Genomic DNA, 9,881 nt, shown 5'->3' on the forward strand with positions numbered 1-9,881 from the left:
ATTGGGATGTGAAGAGACTTTCAACCAGCATAACAAAAAATGTTTCTGAAGACAATCACCTATTGCACCTTTAAGCCATGCTTTCGGTGAGGACACATACATTCACGTGATTTATAAAGGGAGGTGCTGTCACCATATATGGTTCATTGGAGGCGTTTCCGAATGCAAATGACCGTGAACGAGCATGGTACTTACGCACGTGTGGGATTTATCAACAATGATTGCCTACTCATGTGCATAAGAACTGCGTGCACACGTTTGATAAATACGGATTTTCTTGTACTTAGGCACATTCTAAATTTCATTCGTAGGACAAAATATAGAACCTTTTATACGCACTGTTGATAAATGAGGGCCCAGGTTTTTTTAGGTACCGAGTACCCGGTCAACCCGGTTCTTGATGCACTATCTGAAAGGTGCGCAGATGCGCTCTCTTCATAAAAGCACTGAGACATGGCGACCTCAAAATAAGGAAACACATCAAACTAACAAAACACTTTAAAGACAGACACCCTGATCAAATGAAAGAGTTCAAGCAGGTAAGTTTCATTTACATTTTTAATATTTAGATCTTCTCAGTGTTTCCCATACATTGATTTATTTTATCCTCTTCATAAAAGCACTGAGACGTGGCGACCTCAAAAGAAGGAAACACATCAAACTAACAAAACACTTTAAAGACAGACACCCTGATCAAATGAAAGAGTTCAAGCAGGTAAGTTTCATTTACATTTTTAATATTTAGATCTTCTCAGTGTTTCCCATACATTGATTTATTTGTGGTGGCCCGCCACAATATCAACACTGACCGCCACAAATAGATTTTCCAAAAGGCTTTGACTTCGTTGAATAAACATGAGCACTGCACGTGTCAAAGTCGAAACCCGGTGCGGGTGTTTTTATATCACTGTATTTCTGAAGGAAACCGACTGTCTTCAGAAAATTATGGATGTCATTTTCATTTCATCTTGCCTGTAATGCCTGAGCAGTGTTTGTGAGCGCAGCGCTTATTTGATTATAGCCGTTATTGGGAAAACCTCTATCTCTACCGCTCTACAAGCGCCTCCTGCTGGCAGAGAATGAATTTGCATATATATGCCACCACAAATAGAGTGCAAGTCTGTGGGAAACACCGCTTGTGTTATGAATATTTTTCAATATTTTAATTTGAATGTTGGATTGAAATGAACATCGCTGTTATTAGAGTAGTTAATCGTTAGCATAAGCGCGGCTAACGCTAATATAATGAGCATTAGAATGAAGTTTCTTTATTAACTATTTAATGCTCCTACAACTTTTATTAGGGTTAAAAAAACAGGAGAACATGGTGATATTTACTATTTTTACACACCAGAGGCTTTTAAATGAATTGTGAATCTAAAATATGCGTGTTAGAGAATGTACAAATGGTTAACATTGTGTCATATCAGTCAGAAAAGCAGTTCTGGGCTTTTTTTTTAGATAACTTAGCTGTTATTCTTGGCTGAATAACTCTAAAAGGTTTTAAAAGCCATTTAAAATTAAATATGTACACAGTTTGGATTAAATGAAAGTATAGTCAAATTTTTTAATTCGCATGTTTTTGTTTTTTGCTTTGGTACCGAAACTGGTACTGAGAGCTTTGGTACCGAGAACCGTGGATTTTCACTGGTATTGGTACCGAATACTGAAATTTTGGTACCATGACAACACTATATATGTGTACTGTATATATTTATATGTACAAGTAAATACACACATATACATGTATATATTTAAGAAATATATATATAATTTAGATTTATATATAATAAAAATCATATATATATATACAGTGGGTACGGAAAGTATTCAGACCCCCTTAAATTTTTCACTCAAATGATTTTAGCAAATGGCTGTAATATAACAAAGAGTGAAAAATTTAAGGGGGTCTGAATACTTTCCGTACCCACTATATATATATATATACACATACATACACACACACACACACACACATACATACACGTAAATATTTCTTAAATACATTTTTATATACATATAAATATACTGTCACGCTCACTCTGGGAAGGAACGAGGAGACAAGGCGTAAACGAACACAATAGTCTTTTAATCCAACATCCAAGGGAATACACGGGGCAGACAGGAGCACAGGTAACACCAGGGTTGACATACCATCTCGGACAAACACAGACAGCACAGACTCGAACTTAAATGCAAGGGATAATTAACAAACACAGGTGAACTGAATGACTAATTAAACTAAATGAGGACAGGAAAAAGACCATATAAGGAACACCAGGAACAAAGACAAAACACAACACAGGGGCAAAACACAACTAAACAGGTCCATAATCCTGACATATATACAGTACACACACATATATTATGTATACTGTATTTTGGATGCGATTAATCAATTTGACAGCCCTATTTTGAAATGAGCCTCTTATGCTAACCAAGGTTGCATTTATTTGATCAAAAACACAGTAAAACAAGTAATACTGTCAAATATTATAACCATTTATTATACCATTTACCATTTATTACCATTTATATTATAACCAGTTATTAAACAATTGTTTAACTTAAGTACATTTTTTTAATGTAATTTGATATATATTTAACATGTAATTTATACCTGTGATGGCAAAATTGAATTTACAGGAAAAACTCACTCCTAAATGGCACTCAAAATCAAAATAAACTGTGACTGGCTGCTTTACATGTCAGTCAGACAGGCTTTTCCTGCCCATAATAAGCTACAAAGAGGACTAACCCTTATGGAAATGTCACTATGAAATCATTGTTGTCACATGTGATTGATTATGTGAGGATGTGAGCTGCCACAAACCAATCCAACTGCATTACTGTACTATATGTGACTGTATGTAATGTTATGCAAACAGTTACCCTACATCACACTGACCTATTTACACTTATATTGTACATCTGTTTGTTTTGCCGGGTGTATTTTCAACAAGATATTCTGAGTGATTTGTCATTGCAGTATCAAAGTGCTTTACAAAACCAGTCATGCCTGCTATGTTTGTCAGTGTCATGCATTCCCAGAGCCAGAGAAGAGAAGGGTGCTTCATGTGGCAAATGTCTCAAGCGTCTCATGTTAGAAGCCATCCAGCAGTGCTGGACTTAAGACAGTTAAGCACAGCCTTTTAACATTACAGTGAGCAAATCCACATTGCTAATCCTGAGATTTATGTCTTGCATTTAAAAGAGGGCCACAGACAGGGTGACTGCAGAAAGAACACATCTTCTTCCTGCCGTAGTTAATAGCCACCATTAATCAATACTCAGTAAGTGCCCTTTATCACAATCATTTGTCAAAATAAAAGCTGGAGATGCTCTGGGGACCAATCAAAGGTGTGAACCAGCAAGGACAAATCTTCACGCTGGTCATGTGACTGACACTATTCATACAGCAGAGGCTTGGAAAACACCAACTGTATTCCTCAGCCACATCAGCAGCCGTTTGATAAAAAGCTGCAACAACATGCTGAAAAGTTCATATGCGAGAAAACAAATAGCACGGAGACTATAAGGTCAAGTTAGAGAAGCGGTGAGCATCGTAATTTGGTTGAGATCATCATTTTTTGTAATGCAGAGGCAACTCGGATGGCAAGATTCAATCACTTCTCAGGATGAAATTACACTGGACAAATGTCACTATCATAAGAGCAGTCCATCGTACTTGGTTTGTCGCTTAGCAACAGAGACCGGGATGGTTGACTGTAGGTGTGTGTGCTAGAGTGTGTGGGAGACAGAGAGAGAGAGAGAGAGAGAGAGAGAGAGAGAGAGAGAGAGAGAGGAGAGAGAGAGATTGAATAAGCCAGTGAAAGCATGAGAGAGAGAGAAAAAAAAAAAAGAAGATGAGGGAGGAAAGGAAGAGCAAATGAGAAAACAGTGGCAGAAATGAAATGGAAATGGACACCATCTGTAAACAGTGTTAACTTATTATGATCACTAAAAAAAAAAAGACAAGCAAATATGGAAACTGTTGCACAAGACAAATAGCATCTTGTAGATCAAGGTAAAATGCATTTGAACTCATGACATCTTATTTAGGCTACCTGTTTTTCCTCACAATAACAGTGGATGCTGATTTATACTGGTCGGCCCCAAAAAGTACAAAAATGATTATAAAAGTAACAAAGGAGTAATGGCTGCTGAAAATTCAGCTCATGCGCTACATTCTGAGTCTCCTGAAGTGATATAACAGCTTTGTTTGAGGAACAGGCCAAAAGTCCTTATTCAATAATCATTTCTCCCTGTCACAGCTCTACGTGATGTGATATCAAACTGTAGATTTTGTAGTGTTTTAGAAAAGTCTCATTGAGGCTGCATTTATTTGAACACAGCAAAAATAAAAAATTAACTGTAATATCGTAAAATATAATAATTCAAAATAGCTGTTTTCTTTTAGAATATAATGTAAAATGTATTTTCTTTTCCTGTGATGCAAAGCTGAATTTTTCAGCAGCCATTACTCCAGTCTTTGTTGTCACATCATCCTTCAGAAATCATTCTGATATGCTGAATTTAAAATGGAAGTCTTTTGTATCAATATAAATGTATTCACTGTCACTTTTTTTCAATTTAAAACATCCTTTTCTGAATAAAAGTATTAATCCCCCCCCCCAAAAAAAAAAATCTTACTGACCCAACACTTCTGAATGGTAAAGAGATTTGAGAGCTACAGTTGAAGGGAAGATTATCAAAATACCGATGGGCGGGGGGATGCGCATGCGCGACGAACTGTGATGGCTGCTTAATATCGACGCTCCGCCTCAGATGTCCGTTTTCTAAATTAATTTTCCCTACCAAGCTTCTAGCCGAGTTTCAAGTACTTCCCTTGTTCTAGAGACATTCCAGATGGCATCCAAACGGGAATTAATTCACTCGCCTGCTAAGAAAAAGCAGAAAGACGATGAGCGCCTTCATGACGCCATTGCCGAGATGCTAGACAAGCAGCTGAGCGCCATAAAGCTAAGCATCACAGCGATTGTTCGTGAGGAGATATCGATGATTTCTACGCGCCTGGATACGTTGGAAATGGATGTAAAATCGTTCAACGATAGATTTGACTACATGCAGGCCACGTTCCGAGATGTCAAAAAGGAATCGATTGCCAGCAAGTCCCACCTAGAAGAGCTTCAGGAGAAGTTATCTCTGTACGAAGACAAATCCAGACAAAATAATCTAAGGCTGGTGGGCCTACGCGAAGGAGCTGAAGGAGGGAATGCAATCCAGTTCTTGCAGACCCACATTCTGAAGTGGATACCGGCCCTACAAGGGAAGATGATTGAGATTGAACATGCGCACCGCCTGTACGCGAACGAGGATTCTTCCAGGAAAAGATCTTTAAGCTCCTCCGCTACAACGACCAACAAGCGATCCTGCAGGGAGCTAGAAACTAGTCATCGCTGAGTTACGAAGGGGGCAACTTACGGTTCTTTCCAGACTTCAGCAAGGAAATGTCTCAAAAAAGGAAAGCCATGGCTGAAGGAAGAAAACGTCTCCAACAACTAGGCATTGAGTCATTCCTGCTTTACCCTGCGCTAGTCAAAGTGCAAAACGGCCAGGAGCAGTTGCTTTTTAAATCCCCAGGGGACCTAGAGAGGTTCGTCACGTCGCTAGGCGCCACTACGGAGATGGATACCGCCTCATCTGCAGAGATGTCTAAGGACTAACACGACCTTTTTGGTTTCTGTGATAGCACTTTAAGTAGGGAAAAAAGTTTATGTATCGCTGTGATGGACATCCGGATGTGCGGGACGCTGGTATTGGAGTATATCCACATAGTTAGAGTGCATGGCCTCGAATAGTTTTACTTTCCAGGCAGGTATTTTAAGGGATTTTAATGTGATATCGTGGAATGTCAATGGTTTGAACTCTCCCATAAAAAGATAAAAATCCCTAGATTATTTACATCGCAAGCGAGCTGACATAGCCCTTATACAAGAATCCCACCTTAAGGCTTCCGACGCGACTCTGTGTCAGAATAGATATTATAAACTGATAGCTTCCTTATCTCATAATAGTGCTTCAAGAGGAGTTGTTATACTTCAGAACAGAAGATTCCCATTTCTAATAGAGAAAACGGGAGGGGATGAAAATGGGTGGTTTACCTATGCCTCGGGATCATGGAATAACTTAAAAATAGTTTTTTTCTCTGTTTATGATGCAGATTTCTTCCCAGCCCTTACCAAATTCCTCCTTAGTTTTGCTGATTACAATTTGGTTGTTGGCATGGACGCTAATGCAGTTTGTAGTCCCTTAATTGCTAGATCTTTTTCTACTGTACATGGGGATCAGGCTTCACAGTCATTAAATGATCTTATCGTGGATAATGACCTGTGTGATATCTGGAGAGTAAAGAATGAGAACTGTAGGGACTATACCTTTTACTCTGCACGTCATAAATCATTTTCCAGGTTAGATTATATTTTAATTTCCAAATACCTTACTCAATGTGTAAACCACACTGATATCCTACCCATTCTGATCTCAGATCACTCCGCTGTAGTTTGTAATCTGTCTTCTCCGATTATACCTCAAAGTCCAAAAAGATGGCGTTTTAATACAACCCTTTTGCAAAACGAAGACTTTGTTAAACAGCTACGTTCCAATTTGACTTTGTTTCTTAAAGAAAACACATGCTCATTTATTAATCCACAAATCCTATGGGAAACAACTAAATTTGAGAGGCAACTGTATTTCTTTTGCTTCCTATATAAATAAATCCAGAGTAAAAGAAATAACTGTCAGACTCTGTTCCGTGTTTTGTTGTTGTTTTCCTCATGTGCCTTCCTTTCCCATGTTTAATTTGTCCCAGGTGTTTCCTTTGATTGTTTCATTGCTCCCAGGTGTGTCTCGTCATCCCCTCCTCCTGTGGGTATAAATGGTGTTCCCTGTGTGTGCTCCAGCGTCCGGTATTGTTCAGGTCATGTTCATGTCATGTCTCCAGGTATTGCGTGAGTGTTCCGTGTTCCTTTGTGTAAATTAAAACCCAGTTGGATTGATGTACTCCTCGTCTCTCTCCGTTCCTTGCTCCTGACTCTGCTCAGCAGTGCACCCGTGACAATAACTCACCTTGAGGGCCAGATTAAATTATTAGAGAAGGATCTTAAAAAAACTTTTACGGAAAAGAAGAGTAGGATTTTAGGGAATTTAAGAACTGATTATAAAGCAATTTTACTAAAAAGGGCAGAATTCCTCGTACACCGCACTAAACAAAACTACTATTTTAATGGAGAAGGGCCCAGTAAACTAATGGCTTTAAGGTTGAAGCACAACGAGGCTCTGCCCTCTATAACAGCCATTAAGGATAGTGCAGGCGACCTTCATACAGCTCCGGGAGAGGTGAACAGGATATTTAAAGAATTTTACGAGCATCTCTACAGATCAGAGGTGGGAATGGACGAAGAACCTGGTATTGAATTTCTGTCAAAACTAAATCTCTCTCACCTAAACGATGAGCAACAGACTTTTCTCGATTCTCCAATAGAACTGAAAGAATTAAAGGAGGCTTCAGAGTCAGTGAATAAGGGTAAGGCACCTGGTCTGGATGGTTTACCCCCAGAGCTGCATTTGGTTTTATGGGATCTAATTGGACCACTACTTCTCGACTCTATACATTTTGCGATAGATACTAAATTGATACTAAATACTAAATCGAATTGCCCACAATCGTGGGCAATTCTCTTAAAATTTGGCACGATGTCTGCAATTTTATGGGAAGTTCTATTAAGTTTACAATTGAATCCCCGATTTGGCATAATCATCACTTACAATCTGGTAACAAACCCTTTGTTTTCAAGCCATGGTCTGATCAAGGTGTACATGTTCTGGGTGATATATTCAACGATCACGGATTAAGGTCCTTTCAACATCTGAAAGACTGCTATAATCTTCCTGGTCATTCTTACTTTCTGTATTTAAGGTTGAGAAGCGCAATGCATGCATATGGCGTACCGTGGAACTGTAACCTGGACTCTCATCCTCTGTTGGACTGTGTGAATTTTTCTCAGGCACGAGGAGCATTGTCATTCATTTATAACAGATTACTCAAGCAGTGCTGCGGCACACTCCCTATCACTACTATATGGGAAAAGGAACTGGCCCATTACAAACCAAACTGGGACTGGATTTGGGAAAGTATTCCAACGATGTCCAAAAATCTTGCCCACCAACTAATACACTACAAACTCATCCACAAGGCTTATGCTACTCCATATGTCCTGCACAAAATGAAGCGCTTGCCTACCCCTTTTTGCTCGCTATGTAATTCAAATACTGTGGGGACCTATATGCACATGTTTTATGAGTGTCAACATATAGGTAAATTTTGGGATAAGGTTTTTCAAGTCTTGACAGACCTGTGTGACGTGGTCAGGGCCGTTTCTAGGCATAGGCGAGCTAGGCGCTCGCCTAGGGCGCCACCAGCTGAAGGGGCACCAATGAGCGCACATAATAGCACTTTTAGCAGGGTGGTGATAAAGAGTGGCACGGTTACCCTGAAATATGACTGCCGCCCCACTGGATCCCCCAACATTATTGGGCTAGAGTACTGTCAATCTGACGATGCCTGTATGCCACTAGATCAGAGTGCTGTCAATTGCTGCCTGATTGTTGCATGCAAAGTTTGCATTTGGAGCGCTCAACAACGCCGTTATAATTTGACGCCTAGGGCATCAAATTGGCTAGAAACGGCCCTGGACGTGGTTATCTTTAAACATCCCAGTCTTTTACTGTTAAATGATGATGCTGAGCTCAATCTGAATGTTAACCAGCGAAGGATCCTCCACACTGCTCTAACTGCAGCCAAAAAGATCATTTTTAAAATCTGGCATGAACCCACATCCCCAGCATTTAAAATGTGGCTTATAGAACTCAAAAATATTGCATTGTTAGAATGCACAACAGCGAGAATTAATAAAGCCAAACCAAAGACACTTAAGGCATGGGCAGAATTTATTAGGAAAATCTCCCATATAATATCTCATTAGAGCAGCTGTACTGTTCGCTGTAAGTCCAGGATATCTATCTATTATTATTTATTTATTTATTTATTATTGTTATTCATTTTATTTTTATTTATGCAAACCCTGGTTTTGTATATAGTTAAGTTTTGTCACACGTTGACCATGTTCTATTCTGCAATAATAATAAAAAATTAAAAAATCACAAAAAAATAAAAATACAGATGGGCAACAATTTACATTACAGCCTGTTGTTCATGCAGACCTATCATATAACTTAAGAATACTTGAAATACAGTGCATAATAGGGCTGTGTATCACCAGCAAAGTCACGATACGATGCGTATCACGATACATAGGCCACGATGCGATACGTATCACGATACATGACTGCACTGAATTTCACCTCAGCAGAATTTAGAAAAACAGCTGTTTATTAAACACTGCTTACTATAGTGCCATTTCTAACTATTGGCAGAGCAGGCAGTTGACCTCTGCATTATGAAGGGCCTCCATAATTGTACCACAGTACAATATAGGTAATTGCATATGTTTCATGTTTACATTGTGCACTCCCCACCAGGTACAATATTCTGATTGTTTGCATCTTGTTTTTAAGCCCATAAATAATAACGTACTTGTTCTAATAAATGTATATTGTAATGTACTCATTCTAATATATTTAAAAAATAATTTACATTGCTGGTAGGTTATCATTGCACAAATTAACACACTCTCTACAATAAAACAAAAAAAATTAGAAGAGTTCTAAACTAACGCGCTGGCTTCACTGTATCTAACGCACACACTCTCAAGGCTGATTTATACTCGATTTACACTCGAGCGTCCGCAAGTTCGCTTTGAGTGCGCGCGACGTCGTTTCGCGTGGCGGTGTGCACGACA

The sequence above is a fragment of the Sinocyclocheilus anshuiensis genome, unplaced genomic scaffold (genome assembly GCF_001515605.1).
Source record: "Sinocyclocheilus anshuiensis isolate Anshui unplaced genomic scaffold, SAMN03320099.WGS_v1.1 scaffold536, whole genome shotgun sequence".
In the NCBI taxonomy this organism is placed as follows: domain Eukaryota; kingdom Metazoa; phylum Chordata; class Actinopteri; order Cypriniformes; family Cyprinidae; genus Sinocyclocheilus; species Sinocyclocheilus anshuiensis.